Source organism: Delphinapterus leucas, chromosome 5, assembly GCF_059928025.1.
Source record: "Delphinapterus leucas isolate spDelLeu-1000000601 "Yukka" chromosome 5, BTC_Dleu_Yukka2, whole genome shotgun sequence".
Taxonomy (NCBI): domain Eukaryota; kingdom Metazoa; phylum Chordata; class Mammalia; order Artiodactyla; family Monodontidae; genus Delphinapterus; species Delphinapterus leucas.
This window is the reverse complement of record NC_143133.1, coordinates 35,964,977-35,984,754: the sequence shown is the minus strand read 5'-3', so window position 1 is coordinate 35,984,754 and position 19,778 is coordinate 35,964,977. Positions and strand designations below refer to the sequence as shown.

Genomic DNA, 19,778 nt, shown 5'->3' with positions numbered 1-19,778 from the left:
TAGGGGCAGGGGAAGGAGGCTGTGTGAACAAAGAGGATTCTTAGAAAGAGAAGGTGGAAGGCTCCTATCAGGGGCAGGGAGGGAGAAAAGAACCAGGAAACGGAGTGGGGGTGGGCTAGGTTTAGGCCAAGAAAAAGAGAGGGAGAAGAAATTAGGCTGGAGAGAAGCCACAATGGCACTGAGAAGATGAAAGTCAAACGTCCAGTCTGAAATATACTAATGGGACTTCTAGAATTCCCCAAAGTAGTTGGATAGGGCTAAGTGACCCAAAAAATAGCCTTCTTTCCTATATACCAGCAATAACCAATTTGTGGATAAAACTGGAAGAAGATTCCATTTATAACTGAAACAAAAGGAGTTAGAAATGAACAGCACAGACTGTTCAGGAGAGAGAAGAAAACGGTACTTTTCTATAAAGGAGAGAGCAAGCTGAACTGAGAATCAGACAGGGTCACCCTCAACCCCACGCCCCCAAATCAACACCCCCTTCTTCTCTGGCCCTGGACACCTTATCATCCCCATCTTTTCCCAAACCTCCCTCCTTTCTCCCAGCTGCTGCAGTGTCACCTCCCTCCAGGGCACCTCACTGTCAGCTTTATATACTTGGGTCATTCCCATTAAAATAAAGACTTCCCTCTGTCCCCAACACCCCTAACCTCTGCCTCTCTCTGCTTTGCCACAGTCATTGAGGCCGTCATCTGGATTGCCTCCTCATTTCCTGCAGACTGTGAGCTTCTTGAGGGCAGGGACTGGGTCTAAGTCATCTTAGTCTCTATCCCTCAGCACAGGGTGCACGTGGGATACCCCGGTGGCGGGGTTAAAGGGGTGGGAGAGTGGATGGATGCATGGATGCATGGATAAACAGAGGGATAAAGAAAAACTTCTCAGTTCAACTCAGAACTTCAATAAAGGATTTAGAGCCCAAGCAGAGTTTGGTCCAGGGGGTCCATAAGACTCCTTCCAACCTGAGCTTCTAGGACTTTATGGAACAATCCCCTGATGCCTGGGGCTGGCCTCAATTCTTGGGCTCGGCTTAGAAGGAAAATTCTCAGCAGAAACACCACTCAAAGGAGGGAAACAATCATTTCTCAAACTGGAGGAGTCTTTTCCACTGAGGAATTTTGCTTTTAGGACAACTTTTAAAAATAAACAAGATGTAAAAGAATAAAATGTTCAGGAATAAACTTAGCAAAAGAAGTAAAAAACTGAAAAATACAAAATATTGTTGAAAGAAGTTAAAGATGACCTTAATAAATGGAAAGGCATCCTATGTTCATGGATCAGAAGACTTAATATGGTTAAGACCAAATTTACCCACTGATTCAACACAATTCTTAAGAACATCCCAGCTGACTTCTTTAAGAAGCTGATCCTAAAATTCATATTGAAATTCACACTTCAACATGAACAACCTTGAAAACAAACAAAAAGTTTGAGGACACAGACTTCCTGATTTCAAAACTCACCACAAAGCCGCAGTGATCAAGATAATACGATACTGGCATAAGGACAGACGTATAAATAAATGGAATAGCATTGAGAATTTAAAAATAAATGTTTACATTGTGGTCATCTGATTTTTAACAAGAGTACCAAGACAAGTTGATAAAGAAAGAAAGAATAGTCTTTTCAGCTAATGGTGCCTGGGCAATTAGATATCCACAAGCAAAAGAATGAACTTCACACCATATACAAAAATTAACTCAAAATGGATCAAATACCTAAATGCAATAACTAAAACTATAAAACTCTTAGAAGAAAACATAGGAATAAATCTTCATGACCTTGGATCAGGCAATGGTTTCTTAGATAAGATACCCAAAGCATAAGTGGAAAAGAAAAAATAGATAAATTGGAGTTGACCAAAATTTTTAAATTCGAAGGATACTATAGTGGTTTGAATAGTGTCCTTCAAAAATTCATGTCCACCAGAACCTCAGAATGTGTCCTTATTTGGTAATAGGGTATGTGCAGACATAATTAGTTAAGGATCTCGAGATGAGATCATTCTGGATCTGGTGTCTTTATAAGAAGAGAAGAGGACACCAGAAAGGCACTCGGGGAAGAAGGCTGTGTGAAAACAGTGGTAGAGATTGGATTGATGTGGCCACAAGCCAAGGAATGCCTGGGGCCACCAGAAGCTGGAAGAGCCAGGACGAGACTTCAGAGGGAACATGACCCTGCTGACACCTCGATTTCAGACTTCTGGCCTCCAGAACTGTGAGAGGATAGATTTCTGTTGTTTTAAGAAAATACCACCCAGTTTGTGGTTATACAGCAGCCCCAGGAAACTAATACAGATAGCACGAAGAAAATGAAAAGAAAACCCACAGTAGAAAATATCTGCAAGTCATATATCCAATAAGGGGCCTATATCCAGAACTCTATATAAAGAACTCTTATAATTCAACAATGAAAAGACAAACAACCTCATTTTTAAATAGGCAGAAGAGTTGAATAGATATTTTTCCAAAGAAAATATATACAAATAGCCAATAGGCAGATGAAAAGATGCGCAACATCACTAGTCATTAAGGAAAATCAAAACCACAATGAGACAGCCCTTTAAACCCACTAGAGAATAAATATCCGTTTTAAGCTACCCAGCTTGTGGTACTTTGTTACAGCAGCCCTGGGAAACTCTGTGTATGTGTGCACACATATATACATGATGTTTTCCTTTTTTTTTTTTAATTGAAGTATAGTTGATTTTCAATATTGTGTTAGTTTCAGGTGTACAGAAAAGTGATTCAGTTTTATATATATATATATTTCAGATTCTTTTCCATTACAGGTTATTACAAGATATTGAACATAGTTCCCTGTGCTCTACAGTAAATCCTGTTACCTGTTTTACAAAGAGTAGTGTGTATCTATTAATTCCATACTCCTAACTTATCCCTCCCCGCTTTCTCCTTTGGTAACCATAAATTTGTTTTCTATGTCTGTGAGTCTGTTTCTGTTTTGTAAGTAAATTCATTTGTATTCTTTTTTAGATTCCACATACAAGTGGTACCATGATATCTGCCTTTCTCTGTCTGACTTACTTCACTCAGTATGACAATCTCTAGGTCCTTCCACATTGCTGCAAATGGCAATATTTCATTCTTTTTTATGGCTGAGTAGTATTCCATTGTATATATGTACCACATCTTCTTTATCCATTCGTCTGTCGATGGACATTTAGGTTGCTTCCGTGTCCTGGCTATTGTAAATAGTGCTGCTATGAACATTGGGGTGCGTGTGTCTTTTTGAATTATGGTTTTCTCCAAATATATGCCCAGGAGTGGGATTGCTGGATCATATGGTAACTCTTTTTTCAGTTTTTTAAGGAACCTCCATACTGTTCTCCATAGTGGCAGCACAAATTTACATTCCCACCAACAGTAAGGAGGGTCTCCTTTTCTCCATACCTTCTCCAGCATTTATTTGTAGATTTTTTTTTTGGGCCACGCCACACAGCATATGGGATCTTAATTCCCTGGCCAGGGATTGAACCCACGCCCCCTGAATTGGAAGCTTGGAGTCTTAACCACTGGACCACCAGGGAAGTCCCTATTTGTAGACTTTTTGATGATGGCCATTCTGACCGGTGTGAGGTGGTACCTCATTGTAGTTTTGATCTGCACTTCTCTAACAATTAGCATTGTTGAGCATATATGATTTATTTTTAAACTGACTTTTAACCATTAGGCAAGTGAAACAAACAAAACTCTCAAGGCTGAGAGAAGCCATGTCGATGCCCAGAGCCTGCAAAGACAGCTGTGACCAGATCTGACCAGAGACATTAAACCACTAACCATGGCTTCAGAGAGGCAGCCTCAGAGGGGGTGTCAGGGGGAAAAGGGCAAAGAAATTGAGGCCAGGGGTTGACAAAGCACATGGGAGGCAGTGGTCAGATTGCTGAGAGCCACAGCCTGAGGGACAAGGCAGACAGTGAGTGAGACCCAGAGCCAGTTCATGGCATAGAGCATCCCCATAGATCCCGCAAATGGATCTCGCTTGTATGACCGACTGCTAATGTCACAGTGCAATGCAAGAAGCTCTAGGTCCTGAAGAACCAGAGCCTTTCCTCAGAGATGGTAGGAATACAGCATAGGACTGTCTCATGCGTTTCAGACCTATGTCCCCAACTGCCATCCATACCTCCCCTGGCTGACCCCCAGATGCCTCATACTAAGCAGCCCAGAACTGGGCTCCCCATCTCCCTCCTTCACATCTGTGCTTCTACCATGTTCCTCAGCCCAGAGAAGACCCCACCAGACTCCCAGGCCAGAAATCTGGGTGTGCTTCTTAGCTACTAGCTAATAATAGCCACCAGATTATTATAACGTCAGTGGTTTTCAAACTGCTGTGCACCAAAAGCCCTGGAGGGCTAATGAAGGTCACAGAGGCCCAGCTCCTAAAGTCCCCCTGTGATTCTCCTGCCCTCCACGCTGGAGAGCTGCTGTACTTGATAAACAGTACTACCCACATATACGCAGCCACTGATCTTGAGGGGGACTCCCGGGTGTCGGGTGCTGTGCAAGCTGCTTATAAACATTATTTCTCAGGCAACTCTTTGGAGCAAATAATTTATTTCCCCCGTGTTATAGATGAAAACAGACTTCAAGAGAGGTTAAGTAAGTTCCCGGAGGTCACACAGCCCAGCGGGGAGCAGGAGAAGCGGAGTGTCTGTGTAGGTCTCTGACTTCAAGGTGCTTCACCTCACCAAGGTCAGGGATTAGAGGCTAGGAACGCAAGGCTGGCCCTCAGGGCCTATTGCCGACAGCACAGGCGCCTCGAGGGGCCAGGCACAAGCTCTAGGTCCGGGCCAGCTGTTCTCAGCCACACTGCCCACCGGAAAAGTCTGGAGAATCTATTGTTCATGCCCCTGCCTGGCTCCACCTGGCCACAGAATGAGAACTCTCCAGGGGCAAGATGGTATTATATTACCTCCCCAGGCCACTAGGGTAAAAAAAAAAGGCTTGAGCAGCAGTTCTCAACATTGGCTGAGAACTCCCAGCGCCCAGGCCCCTCTCAGTCCTAGTGACTCAGCGTCTTGGAGTGGGGTTTTTTAAGTCCTCAGTGGTTTTTTAAGGTCCTCAGGTAATTCCAACGTGCAGTCCAAGCTGAAGTCGCTGGCTTCGGGCCCTGCCTGCTCCAGGTGTGGCCTCCAGGTCCAGAGCACTGGCTCCACCAGGTAGCTTGTTAGAAATGCAAGATTTCAGGCCCACCCCAGACCTGCTGAATCTGAAACTTGGGGGTGAGTTTAGCTAGTCCTCCAGGTGCCACTGATGCTAGTTCAAGTGTGAGAATCTCTTGCCTAGGGCCTTGCAACTCAAAGTGGGTCCACAGGCTGGCAGTGTCAGCGTCACTGGATCTTGCAAGAGATACAGTCTCAGCTCTCCCCGCCCCCCGCCAGACCCACTGAATCAGAACCTGCATTTTAACAAGATGCCCAGGTGATTTAAGCACACGGTAAGGAGTGAGAAGACCCTCCCTTCTTCTCCTCTCCCTGCCCCTCCCCCCACTTTGGATTAGAAGCTCTCATCCCGCCAGGGGTGGGTGAGGCCCAGGTCCTGTTTAAGTTGATACTGTGCTGCACGCAGGCTACTCTAAGTAACAAGGTCAGAGTCACATGAGCCTGGTTACAAGCTGACTCAGCCACTGAGAGCAGGACTGGGTGACAGTTTAATGCAGTGATTCTCAAACTTTAACGTGCATGAGAATGACAAGCTCCTTGAATGTCCCTTAGCTGGCCCCTCCCCAGTGATGCTGACCCCATGAGTTGGGGCCCATGAGTCAGCATTTCCACAGAGCTCCCAAGTGATGTGATGCTGGAGATCCCAGGATCATACCTGGGTAACTCTGATTTAGTGTGGGCTCTGAAGCCAATCTATCAGGGTTTGAATCCAACTTTAGCATGCACTAACTGTGTGTCCCTGTACCTCAATCATCTCACCTGGCAAACGGGCCTAGCAATGGTTACAACCTCATAGATTGTTATGAGCAGGCAATAGATTCAGACAACTAAAGTGCTTACAAGAGTGCCTAGTACGGACAGGCCCATAATTTTAAGTTTAGTAAACACCACCACCAACACCACAGCCACCACCATCCCCACTGCCACATCAGCTTCACCACCACCATCACCTTCCCCACCACCACCATCAATCAATACCATCACCACTGCCGCCACCACCATCACCATCACCATCGTTCACCACCACCAACACACCACCACCATCACCCTCAACACCACCGCCATCACCACCCTCCCCACCGCCAATACCGTCACCATCGCCATCATCACTGTTACCATCCTCACCACCACCACCTCCATCACCACCTCCATCACCAGCACCACAATTACCACCAACACCATTATCAGTACCACCACTGCCACCGCCACCACCAATACCGTCACCATCACCACCCTCCCCACCGCCACTACCGTCACCACCGCCACCACCAGCACCATCATCACTGTCACCACACTCCCCACCACCCCACCAGCACCACAATTACCACCAACACCATTATCAGTACCACCACTGCCACCGCCACCACCAATACCGTCACCATCACCACCCTCCCCACCGCCACTACCGTCACCACCGCCACCACCAGCACCATCATCACTGTCACCACACTCCCCACCACCCCACCAGCACCACCACTGGGTATTCACAGTACAGTCCCAGCCATCAAAGAATGTCAGCCTATGTGGACGGGCGGACAAGAAACTGAGAGGGAGAGAAGGATGTAGAACCTGCTGTTATGTAGCCCAACTCAATTCACTTCAGCACCTGTTCAGAACTAAACGCCATGGGAATGAATACAAAATAGTGACGGGCGTGGGGAGACAGAAGAGGAAGCTTTACATGCCCTGCACGTTGGTGGACGAACCTAAAAAGCCACCTAGACTAGGTGAGGTTAGGACTGTGCTTCTTTCATCTCCGACTGTCGACTCTCAGTCCGGGGCCTGGCATGGCATCAGGAATGAGTCCACAAGACCTGACTTTCCAGAGTCACTTTCCCACTCAGCTTATGCCTCCATTAAACAGGGAAAATGCTAATTTCAAAGCTGCTGAAGTATATATTCCTACAAAGCTATGAAGACATTTAATAGTCAAGCACTATTAATACTGAATAACTATTTAATAATTTAATAATCAAAACTAACAGAAAAGCCGAATTTCTAATTTCTAACAGGCTCCCCAATTGACACTGACCATGACCGCTCTTCCCAGGACACATGCCCACACCATCCCACCAGGGAATTCGCAGCGCACTCTCTTCCAGTAACCTAAATCGTCTAAAATCTTGGTCCAGTGCTCTAATGTCTACAGTCCCGCCATCAGGTGAGCCAGGGCCCCTCCAGCTTGAACTGGCGGGCAAGCTTGGGACAGCTGCCCAGAGCAAGGGATGCTCTTCTCTGCACTACCCAAGCACACTGGCTGAGAAGCCAGCCCCTCAGCTTTACATCCTGCTGAAATTTTTAACTTCCTCCAGCTTGCAGTGACCTGGTCCCTTGGCACCAGTCGGACGACCTGCAGATAAGATTAATAAATCCCAGATGCAGAAAGCAGTGCCTCTAATGAGGAAGCAGTCGGGATTATGGCAAGATAACAAGACTAGGCCAGGCTCACGTCTAAATGCTGTGCTGCTCCAGCCCTGGCCTGGGCTTCTTCCTGTCGCCCCTGAGGCTCCCAGCGGGCCAAGCCTGTACGGGGCTTGGGATGGAAGAGAGGATCCAGCCCTGGTCCCGCCCTTGGTTGCTCATGGCCATCTCACCAGCCTGGCCCACATAGGGCATTAGTGACAGGACAGAATCAGCCCAGGCATGGGAGCCTCAGGGCGGCAGTGACCATGTTCCCCAAAGTGACTTTCCAACCCCAGATGCCCAGGGGCCTGGGAATCTCTTCCCAGGGGCTAGGAGTGTTTGAACGAGAAGGCTTCTCTTACCTGCAAGGCTCTGGTCATGTGGCTTCCTCGCCCAGGATGCCTGCCCTGCCCATCTGTTCACTCTACAAACACCGACTGTACATCTCCTGGGCTCCTGGCTCGAGTGCAGACGATGGAATGGAAACCGCTGCTGCCTTTGCATTACCCACGATCTGGCAGGGGAGGCGGCTTGTAATCAGATGGCTGCAATGAAGTAAGGTCAGCGCTCAGAGTCTGGGGGGCTTTCTGGAGGAGGTGGCCCCTAAGTCATGTCTTCAAGGAGAGGCAGGAAGCCCAGGTTAACAAAGGATAAAAAATGAAAAGAAGACACCAAGCCCTACTAGATGTGTGTGTGCGTTTCTATGTGTTCCCACGAGCATGGGAGAAAGTTCTGGGGGTTCCGCCTACCACTGGTTACCCCACACTGGATGGAGAAAAATAGAGTCTATTCATTTCTTTATTCTCTTCTCTGTTTGAATAATTAAAATAACAAATACTACTTTAGTAATTTTGGAAGGCAACACAACTTTTTAAAAATGTAAGGGAAGGAGGGAAATGAAAATTTTAGGGGAAGTTGACCCAAAAGCAAAGATTCTGAAAATCTAATGAATTCTCTACAGAGGGAAGAATGAATTTTGTCAAAAGGCTGTGCCTCTATTTCAAGACTGGCCCCCAAAGGGTTGATCAGACTCGAACTGTGGGGTGAGCAGTTCTTTCCACCTAGAGGCAAATGAGACACAGAAGAGGCCAGAGACACCCGGGTGGACAGGTGGACACAGCCGAGCCTCACCACACCTCTCCCGCTAGGAGTATTTTTCACAAACTTTTCAATTTGCGAAGTTTTGAAACTACAGAAAAGTCCCAAGAATAGTATAATGAACTCCTCATACCTTCACCTAAACTCACCAATTGTTCACATTTTCCCACAGCTACTTTATAAAGATACATTTCTATATATAAATGTCTATTTTTATGAATCATTTGAAAGTATATTGCAGACATCATGACATCTCACGCTCAATGCTGTGGCTTTCATCCCTTACCGCCAAAGACATCATGAAATCATAACACAGTTATCAAAACCAGGAAATTTTATCATTGATACATTTCATATTCCAATGTCACCAACTGTTGCAATGATGTCCTATGTAGCAAAATGATTCTTTTTCTTCACGCAGCACTTATTAAAGAGCAGTTGTTGGCAGGATGCAGCTGTGTCTCTGTCAGAGGTACTCCAAACCACAAACAAACTTTCCCAAATAATCAAGTGGAAAAGTAAAACATAACAATCAAGAATAATAAACATCATTAAGTACAGAATAATCTTTGACAACAGGGCAGGGCAGCTGGAAGGGGTTCTGGGCACAGCGATAAACGAGGATCAGTCTCAAATCACCCCTCAGCCGATGCCAGCCCTGGTCCTTAGCTCTGTGTCTAAGAAAACACAAACCACACGCTCTCAGGCAGGACAGTGGGGTCCTTCTGTCCTTGGGCTTTGGCAGTGTGGGCCAGGTGGGCCATGGCGCAGAAAAGCAGGGGACCTGGGCTCCCACCTCTCAACTGCTGAGTCACTCTGGAGAAGTCACACAGCCGCTGTGGGCCTCAGTTTTCCCATCTGTAGGGATGGGATCTGGCCACTTCCTCACCCCCTGCCCCACTCCATGCAGCCCCAACTGCCCCCACATCCACGGCCACCCTGAGCGCCGCAGAGTTCTGATCCAGGGCCTCTTGATCCGGGTGTCTACCACTACTTTTCTGAGAGTCAGAAATAGTAAAATATATTCGTAGACTGCCCTTGGCTCTCCACTGGCCTCAGGGGGAAAACCAAACTCCTCGGCTTGGATAAAGCCCTTCCTCATCTGTTCCCCACCTCCCCCTTACCACAGATCCCCTCGGACTCCCCTCACCCGCCATCCCAACCAACGTCAGAAAGCAGCAACCCTGACCAGCAATGGCATTCTCTATGGGACAGACTGCTAAGGCCATGGAGTCCCAGAGAGGTTGACAAACTTTCCCTAGTTCAACAGCTCAGGAGTGATAGAACCAAGGCACAAAGAAGTGAGCTCCAAGCCAGATCCCTTCATCCCACATTAAAGGCAAAATGTTTCATCGATGCAGGTCTCTACATGCACACTGCCTCTGGACAGTGCTGGAGGACATTACAACAGTGGTTCAGAGGGTGCTAGGAATATAGGTGGATGCTGGTGTGTTTTTTCTTTATGCAATACTTCCATTAATTTTGTATGGTTTAAAATTTTCACAGTGGAAAAATAAAAGTGGCTAGAAATTGGCAGGCGCTAAGTGATGAAGAATTCCACAAGCATCTCAGTGTCACTATTGCTGATATGCTCTGCACAGGAGATAAAACTGGTGGCCTGGTTTCAGCTGGGAACTCACCTCAGTGTGGCTGGCACAGGTAGGATTTCCCCCTGAGCTCTGCCCAGGCAGGTGGACGCTGCCCTAGCCCATGACCCTACCCACACCTGCAGCATGCCTGCCTATCCTGGGCTCTCTCTGCACCTGGAAAAGACTTCAGGTTTTTTTTTTCCAATTGAAGTAATAGATGCCTCATGGCTCCCTTTAAAGAGCTTAAGAGAGTAACCATATATTTATTTAATGATCACTTTGAATCCCATCAAGACCCATTATCCTCTGAACTTCAGCTTCTTCATCCATATAAGAGATAATAATACTGGCATCCACAGGGCTGTAACTGAAACTCTTAACACAGGAGGAGGTACCCTGCTCAGTAGACAGGCAGCATCATTACCACTTACTGAGAATCTACTAAGTGTCAGATACTTTCCCAGGCACTAAAGGTATAGAGATGAACAAGACACAGTGCTGCCCTGGAGTGATTACAGGCTTTTCGTGTAGGAGGAAGCACAATAAATCCCTAAAGGGCTAGTACGTGACCTTGAGCACAGCAGGGAGCCACTGGTTAAGGTTTATGCCTGGGAGGAAAAGGTCAGATACCCATGCAGTTCAGACCACTTGCTCAGGGTCAACACGGAGGGCTGCCTGGAGGGGGCCCCCAGAGGCACAGTGCTGAGGCTGTGTCCTCACCTGGTAGGGGACGAAGAGGCCTGAGGTGAGCCACGGATGTGAATATTTCAGGGGGCAAAACTGATAGGACTTACAGTCCAAGTGAACGGGGACAAAGAAGATTTCCTAAAGCTTGAATTAAGCTGTATTTTACATTTTAATCTATTTTTAAATCTCTTCAAACGGTTCACCAAGCTCCTTATCATTCCTACCACAGGGCTGCTTTTCTGCAGAAATGTGAAGCAGCCCTGCTTCACCTCACCCTTGGCTTCCCACTGCCCTCAGGGTGAAAACCAAGGGTGGGGGGACGGGGGAGGGAGGTCAGGAGACTAAGGGAGATAAGGGAGATAATACCTCCATGTTTACAAATAGGGAAATGGAGGCTCTCAGAGGCAGAGGGACTGGCCTAAGGTTCCACCGAACATGCACGAAGATTGGGATTTGAACACAGGTCTGTCAGGCCCCAGGGCCTGCTTCATGGCGTCACCCAGCAGGTGAACCTCCTAGCAGCACTGATAGCCCAGCTGGCCAGAAAGAGTTGGAGTCTTTCAAAATGGCGGGCAGGGCAGAGCCCTTGTTGTCGTGAACAGGGACACCTACCTGGGCACCCACTGGCATCCTGGAACCAGGAAGGGAGCTCAGGAAGAGAGACAGTGTTGGTAGTCAGATGTCAAGCTTCCCCAAGAGGAAAATATTTAGCAAACATTGCTGTAGAGAAGGAGTGAGCCCGAGACTTAGAAGGGATGTTGAGAAAGGCCATCTGGTCCCACCTCCCCACTGTACAGATGGGACATGGAGCCCAGAGATGGTGTGTCTAATGCAAATGTACACAGGGAGGCAGGATTTGAACCCAATCCTCTGCTCTCCTTACCCTTACCTCATACTTAGCCTGGTAAAGCTGTATAAGCCACATCACCACCAGCTCCAGGAAGTCCTCCATGACTGCCAAGGCTCCTGCCCCTGAAAACCTGGGCCTCCCAAAAAAGCCTGGACTTCACTGTCAGAACCAGAGTCGAATCCTGGCTCCATCCCTTATTTCCTGTAGGACCTAAATCAAGTCATGTCACCTGAACGAAAGAAAACCCTGCCTCCTGAGAATGTTGTAAGGATTACATGAATTAAGAAGACCCCTGCAGAGTCTAGACTTCCATGGATAGGCCCAGAGAACAGCCGTATAATAACAGCTGCGTTCCCTTTAACGTCAGTGCCACAGACTCTGCTCCCCTCCAATGCCACTACCTACGTCAGAGCCACCATCTTCTCTGCGGCCTGGGAAGCACCTGACCCCATCCTGCCATGGGGCCTCTCACACGCTGCAGGCCATCCCTCATCCCTCTGCCTGGTCACCTCTCCTCTCCCCCTGCCAAGCCTCTTCAACTCCGAAGGCAAGTTTGTTCAGTAAAGCCCTGACGTTAACCCGAAGCCACCAACTCTGATTCCTGCCCCTCCACTTCCGGCCAGTCGTGCGTCACTTCCTGCCACGGACTTTTAAAGTGGAGCCTGACTCTTCCCCTTACGCTTCCCGTCCCCAGCCCACCTCATTAGCCACGCCCACAGCCTGCTTCCTGTCCCCGCCCCAAAGGAACCACGCCGCGGGGAAGTCTTCAGCCTGGATTGCTCCATTTAAAAAGAAGGGCAGGGTACAAAGTTGGTTCAGTATGGCCCTAGTAAAATACAAAACTAGCATATATGTTCAGAGGGCAAAAATATATAAAGATTAGAGGTGCTTTTCAAACAGTTTTTGCTTTTTTTCATGAAATGAAATCTTGTTGGGCAGTCCACATGAAGCTGCTCTTGGAAGGACCCACACCCAAACCTCAGCCTCTTATGCCACCTTTGCTGAGCCCACCCAGAAAGCACCAGCGTGGGTGGAGAGAGGGCAAGGCTCTCGTCCTGAGGCTCCACCGCTCACTAACCCTGACGGTTCAATGACTGTGTAACCTCCCAGGGCCTCCTGTGCCCTCCTACCTTCTTACACGGTGGTTGAGGGGCCCAGAGAGAAGCAGAAAGCACCTGCCCAGGGGGCACTCAGTAAATACCACTGCTGAGAGGCAGAGTGGATAGAGCTGGACAGGAAGGCAGAGGCCAAGGGGGAGGGGGGGGTGGTCGCTGGCTGTGCTCTCCTGGGAGACCCTGTCCCATCTACCACCACTTGCCTCCTCCACCTTCCAGGAACCCTCAGGTGCCATCGATGGGATAATGCCACAAACCCACAGGAAACCAGGCCTCTCACCCACACACACAGCCACCTCCTCTGCAAAAGGTGACCCTACCCATTCTGCCAGCCGGAGAACAAGAGAAAGGAAGTGGCCCAGGGTGGCCCTGAGTCAGGCTGCATGGGACTCTTGGGGCAGGACTACTTCCTCTGGGCCCTAAAAGCAGCAGTTAAACCAACAGCTGCCACTCATAAGAGCCTACTCTATGCCAGGCAATGTGCTGGGCCTACCCATCTCAATCCATCCTCAGTCCATCCGTCCTTGTGGAACAAGTAACAGTATTATCCCCATTTGACAGATAGAGAAACTGAGGCTCAAAAAGGTGAAGTCACCTGCCCAAGGTCCATGGCTTGTAAGTGGCAAAGCCAGGACTGAACCCATGTATGTCTGACTCTAAGGCCACTTCCCAGGTGCCCAAAGAACTGTCAAGTTTGTTTTCTATCCTCAGGACCCAGCACCATGCCTGGAATGCTCTTAGAAGGCACCCAAGAACATTTTTAGGAATGAACAGCCAGGCTCCTTCCTGCACATTATGCCATCACCCTCCAAGAACCAGGCATATTGACAGCAAATCAAATGTCACTGAATGAGTGACATATATAAAACAGTAAAACCTCTATAAAACAGTAAAACTTTTTCAATCATGAAAAACTTCCAGTATCATCAGAAAACCACCTGCCAAACCAAAACACCAAACACACCCACAAACACAATCTGATAAAATCGCTACTCATGTGCAGGACCCACATAACAAAATTCTCATCAAATAGAGGAATGATAGTTGTTTATCAACAGTTACAAGAACGTGATGACACTCCCTTTGGGATATTCTGTGCATGTGACGTCTTCTTTTTTCTTTAGCTTTTCACTGTAAAATCTTACCAGGTGCTGAACAGGAGAGAAACTTTGAGGTGGGGATGAGCAATGAGAACAATAACTGTGCTGCAAAAAAAACAAAGCATCGTGGCAGCACCCGTACTCCTCTTCCATCAGACAGAATTCAATACAATTCAACAAACATGCACCAAGTGAACGGTAATAACAGTCCCTGCTTATACAGCAGTCTCTCTGTACTAGAAACTGTTCCAAACTTTCCAGATTCTCTATTATTCCACAGCCCTATGACATTCTGCCAGCCAGAATGTGAAGATAGAGCCACTAGGGTGGCCCAGGCACCGCCTCATCCACAAAATGCCAAAGTAAATACATTTATACGACTGACTAATCCTCAGCCATTCTGCATACCTGGGGGTAGATGGCTGCTATCCCTTAGGCAGCCAAAACGCATCAGGTCCTTACACACATAATCCTGGTGCTCACGAGGTCCTGGAGAGGCACGTGTTACTTTCCTTATTTTATAGGGACAAAATTTCAGCTGAAAGTAAGTAAAGGACTTGCTCGAGTCCCCACCTGAATACAAAGCCTTTGCTTTCTGCTACTGCGTGATGACCCTTCGCAAACCCCCTGCACCATTTTGTAATCTCCCCTTTATTGATGTGCAAGGGCCCCTTAAGGAGTCCCAGAAAAGGTCTCAGCCATTAGGCTGTTTCTGTCCCACCTCTCCTGAAATGAGTCACATTATCACACCACTACGAACAAGCAATGTGACTCGTGACTTTCAAGCCAAGAGCAACTTCTTTTGTGGTTTCCACATCCTTTCTCCACCAGCCACTCAATGTCGTCCGATATACCTAGGGCACTCCTCAACAGACACTTACGAATGACTCCAGAACTGGAGGACAGGGGAAAGGGTGGCAAGGCTGAAGCAAGCAGGGAGAGACAAGGGGCTCAAATCGGAACACTAATTACAGGGCTCGGGTACTCGGACCAAGATGAACTTACTGCCAGGTTATTTACTACCAGGTTACTACCACCATCGGGAAGGAAGATGGTTAAGATGATTTCATCAGGTGCAGACACTTGCCGAATCCCTCGAATGTGCTGGCCCAGGGCTGGGTGTCCCAATGGTTCCCCCACATGCGTGAGGAGTTCCCGTCAAGTCAGGGAGGCAGGCAAGGGAACAGAGTGCAGCAAACCCAGGTGATAAGTGCAGACCAGGACTGTGGGTCCCAGTAGGGTGTGACAAAAGAGACGTCTGAAGTGGGCCCTGGCAGGGGTGAAATGTGGACATGCAGACAAGGGAATAGGGGTCTAAGGAAGGTTGAATGGCATTTAGGCAGGGAGAGCAGCAGAGAACCACATTCAATCAACATCCCGGTGCCTGCCCAATACCAGGCCCTGTGCTGTGCACAGGGGCTTCAGACACGAATCCCAGCCAGGCCCTGAGCTCCAGCCAGTGAAGAAAAACTGTGAAAGACAACAGTCCCACAGTATGGCCAAAGCTGGGACAGAAAGATGTGCAAGGCTTGGGGAGTCAGGGAAGTACCCGAGGATATGAGCCTAAGCCACCTCTAGAGGCGGCAGAAAGGGTGTGCTAGAGAGAAGGTACAGATGTGCAAAGACAGGAGGAATGGAGGGCAGGTTCAAGGAAGGCAGACTCTTCCATATGGTAGGGGACAGTGTTATGGACTGAATGTCTGTGTCCCCCCCCCCACAAATTCATATGTTGAAACCCCAATCCCCAATGTGATGGTATTTGGAGATGAGGCTTTCAGGAGGTGATTACGCCCTCATGACGGGATTAGCATCCTTATAAGAAGACACACAAGAGAGCTTACTTCCTCTCTCTGTCCACCTCCTGAGCACACAGTGAGAAGGCAGCCATCTGCAAGATGATTCTCACCAGAAACAGAATGAGCCACCACCTTGATTTTATACTTCCCAGCTCTAGAACTGTGAGAAATAAATTTCTGTTATGTAAGCTGCCCAGTCTATGGTATTTTTTGTTATAGCAGCCAAAGCAGACTAAGATAATTGGTAAAAGCAAGAGCGTTGAGAGATGAGGTCACAGATGTGGTGACAAGGAGTGTGCGCTTCACCCCAGGACAGGCGGAGTCCATCGAGCAGAGGGGTGACACAGCCAGGTGTGGTTTCTGAAAGATATCAGCCTTTCTTGGTATGACTGTTTGTCTTCCCAAATATTCCCAATAACTCAAGAGCCATTCTGAGGAAGGAGTGGGTGGGCAGAACCTTCAGACTGTCCTTGGAGAGCACTGGACCCTCAAGGTCTGTTCACAGAGACCTGGGGTGAAGCAAGTGCTGGTCTTAATGCAGCTCTTTCTCCAGCCCAGCTCAGTTCAGTCAGTGACAGTCCTGGAGGCTCCTCCTTCCCAGGGCCCAATCTTAGGAACATGAGGATACTTGGAGGTTGAGACAGAACCAATGTGATACTGATGGGCACATGACAACACAGAGACACAGGTGTCTGCAAAGGGATGGTGGCCAGTACCTAAAACAGAGCAGAACCATCAGAACTTTGGGGCACTGGGAGATGGTGACCAGGCCTGGATTTCAAACCACATTCCATGGAGCCCTGGTCCACCTTGAAGATGCTCAGGGGTATCAGAGATCAGGGTTCTGGAGCAACAAATGTTTGGTTCTATTTTTTATAGGTAGAATCATTTTAAACTACAAACACGGCATACAAGCTCAAATGAGCTGCACATCAAATGTCGACCCTCTGTAGATGCCACTGCATGGACCTGGGTTGCCAGGTGAATACTCAGCTTTATACAGGTCTTGGGGTTGAGACTCTCCTGTCATCTCCAGCAAAATGGATCCTGAAACTAGAAGACAAGTTGTTGACAAAAACCTTACCGATTGCAAATGTTGTAGGTAAAGATTCTCAGAACAGAATATTTTCACAACCACAACAAAGCCCAATTAACACTCAGGGTGCCGTGGCTGTGAAGAATACTACTGTCACCCCAAACTTTTCATTTTGAAAGTTACATGCATCAAGGCAACCTCACTGTTCTCATGGACTGACGTGACGTGAAGCACTATAAGTTTAGAGTCATAAAATAAATGTGACAATAAACTATTGCCAGACTGCTACACCCCGACCCAGTGTTTCTGACTCAGCAGCTCAGGGTGGGGCCTGAGAATGTGCACTACTAAAATGTTCCCAGGTGACGTTGATGCTGCTGGCCCAGGACCCTACTTGGAGAACCACTGCTCTAATCTTCTCTTTACAAACTCTGCTTACTGTGACTCATTAGGGCAGGCGGTCCCATAAGCCCGGATAGGTAGGTCCTCCTACGACAGCAAGGATGGGGGAAGGCAGAGGAACAGGCATTCCAGGGACTGGGGCAGCAAACACATGGAATCTGGAAACAGTGGGTAAGGAAGTCAGTAGTTCCCTAGGGTCAAAGGGGTGGCTAGGAGTAATGAGGTACAGGATGAGGTGGGAGGAAAAAGTGGGGGCTGTAGAAATCAGGCTTACAAGGGTGGAACTGAACATCAGCTATGGACCAGGCCCTGTCTGCTGCTATTGATTTCTCATTTCATCGCATTGTGGTCAGAGAACATACTTTGTATTATTTCTATCCTTTCAAGTTTATCGAGGTTGTTTTATGGCTGAGCATATGGTCTATCCTGGAGAATGATCCACGTGCCCTTGAGAAGAATATATATTCTTGGCGAGGACATGGAGAAAAGGGAACCTCTGTGCACTGTTGGTGGGAATGTAAATTGGTGTAGCCACTATGGAAAACAGTATGGAGGTTCCTCAAAAAATTAAAAATAGAACCACCACATGATCCAGCGTTTCTGGGTATTTACCCAGAGAAGACGAAAACACTAACTTGAAAAGATAAACACACCCCCGTGTTCATTGCAGCATTATTTACAATGGCCAAGAAATTAAAAGAACCTAAGTGTCCATCAGCGGATGAATGGATAAAGAAAATATGAAATAGATAGATATAAAATGGAGTATGATTCAGCCACAAAAAAAGAATGAAATCTTGCTATTCGTGAGACATGGATGGACCTTGAGGGCATTATGCCAAGTGAAATAAATCAGACAGAGAAAGAAAAATACCACATGATCTCACTTATATGTGGAATCTTAAAAAAACAACAACAAAAACCAGACTCATAGATACAGAGAACAGATTGGTGGCTGTCAGAGGTGGGGGACAGGAGAGTGGGCAAAATGGGTTAAGGAGGTCAACAAGCACAAACTTCCAGTTATAAAATACACAATTCATGGGGATGCAATATACAGCATGGTGACTATAGTTAGTAACACCATATTGTATATTTGAAACTTGCTAAGAGAGTAGATCTTAAAAGTTTTCATCACAAGAAAAAATTTTTGGTAACTATATGTGGCAATGGATGTTAACTAGACTTATTTTGGTGATCATTTCACAATGTACACAAATATCAGATTATGTTATACACCTGAAACTAATATAATGGTTTATATCAATTATACCTCAATTCTACATATATATGTGTATATGTATTTTCTTATGTTGGTGGACTATTCTCTAGGTGTCTGTTAAGTCTGGTTGGTTTATAGTGTCTTTCAAGTTTTCTATTTCTTTACTGATCTTCTCTCTAGTTTTTCTATCCATTATTGAAAGTAGGGTATTGAAGTATCCAAATATTATTGCTGACTTATTTACTTCTCCCTTCTTTTAGATCAGTTTTTGCTTCAAATATTGATATTTTGGTGTTCTGTTGTTAGATGCATGTGTGTTTATAGTTGTTATATCTTCCTAATGGATTGACCCTTTTATCATTGTAAAATGTTATTAAATGTCATTATAAAATGTCCTTCTTTATCTCTATTTATTTATTTATTTTTTGCGGTACATGGGCCTCTCACTGTTGTGGCCTCTCCCGTTGCGGAGCACAGGCTCCGGACGCACAGGCTCAGTGGCCATGGCTCACGGGCCCAGCCGCTCTGCGGCATATGGGATCTTCCCGGACGGGGGCACGAACCCATGTTCCCTGCATCGGCAGGCAGACTCTCAACCACTGTGCCACCAGGGAAGCCCTTTATCTCTATTTTTTATTTTAAATCTATCTGGTATGATATCAGTATAGTCACTCTAGCTTTCTTATGGTTGCCCTTTGCATGCTGTATCTTTTTCCATCCTTTTACTTTCAACCTATTTGTATCTTTGAGCCTAAAGAAGTATGTCACCTGTAGACAGCATATAGTAAGATCATTTTTAATATACTCTAACAATCTCTGCCTTTTGATTGGGTTGGGGGTTTTTAAAATATTTATTTATTTATTTTTGGCTGCATTGTGTCTTAGTTGCGGTACGCGGGATCTTTGTTGCGGCACGCAGGCTTCTCTTTAGTTGTAGCACACGGGCTCCAGAGCACGTGGGCTCTGTAGTTGCGGCGTGCAGGCTCAGTAGTTGCGGCATGCAGGCTTAGTTGCCCCGCGGCATGTGGGATCTCAGTTCCCCATCCAGGAGTCGAACCTGCATCCCCTGCATTGGAAGGCAGGTTCTTAACCACTGGACAACCAGGGAAGTCCCTGATTGGGTTGTTTAATCCATTCACATTTAATGTTATTATTTATACAGTTGAGTTTACCTCTGCCATTTTACTTTTTGTTTGCTACATGTCTCATGTCAGTTTACTTCCTCTATTCCTCCTTTACTGTGTTCTTTTGCATTAAATGAATCGGGCATATGTCACAGCAAGAACTTCAAAGAG

General features: G+C 47.0%; 1 protein-coding gene across 2 annotated transcripts in view; it reads right to left on the bottom strand.

The window, feature by feature from the left end:
• JAKMIP1 (janus kinase and microtubule interacting protein 1) overlaps positions 1–8,161 on the bottom strand; it is a 79,607-nt gene extending 71,446 nt beyond the window's left edge. For both annotated transcript variants that reach the window (XM_022567047.3, XM_089911640.1), the window contains exon 1: positions 7,951–8,161. The gene's annotated coding sequence lies outside the window, so the exon portion shown is untranslated. The remainder of the gene's footprint in view (positions 1–7,950) is intronic.
• Between the last annotated feature and the right edge of the window lie 11,617 nt (positions 8,162–19,778).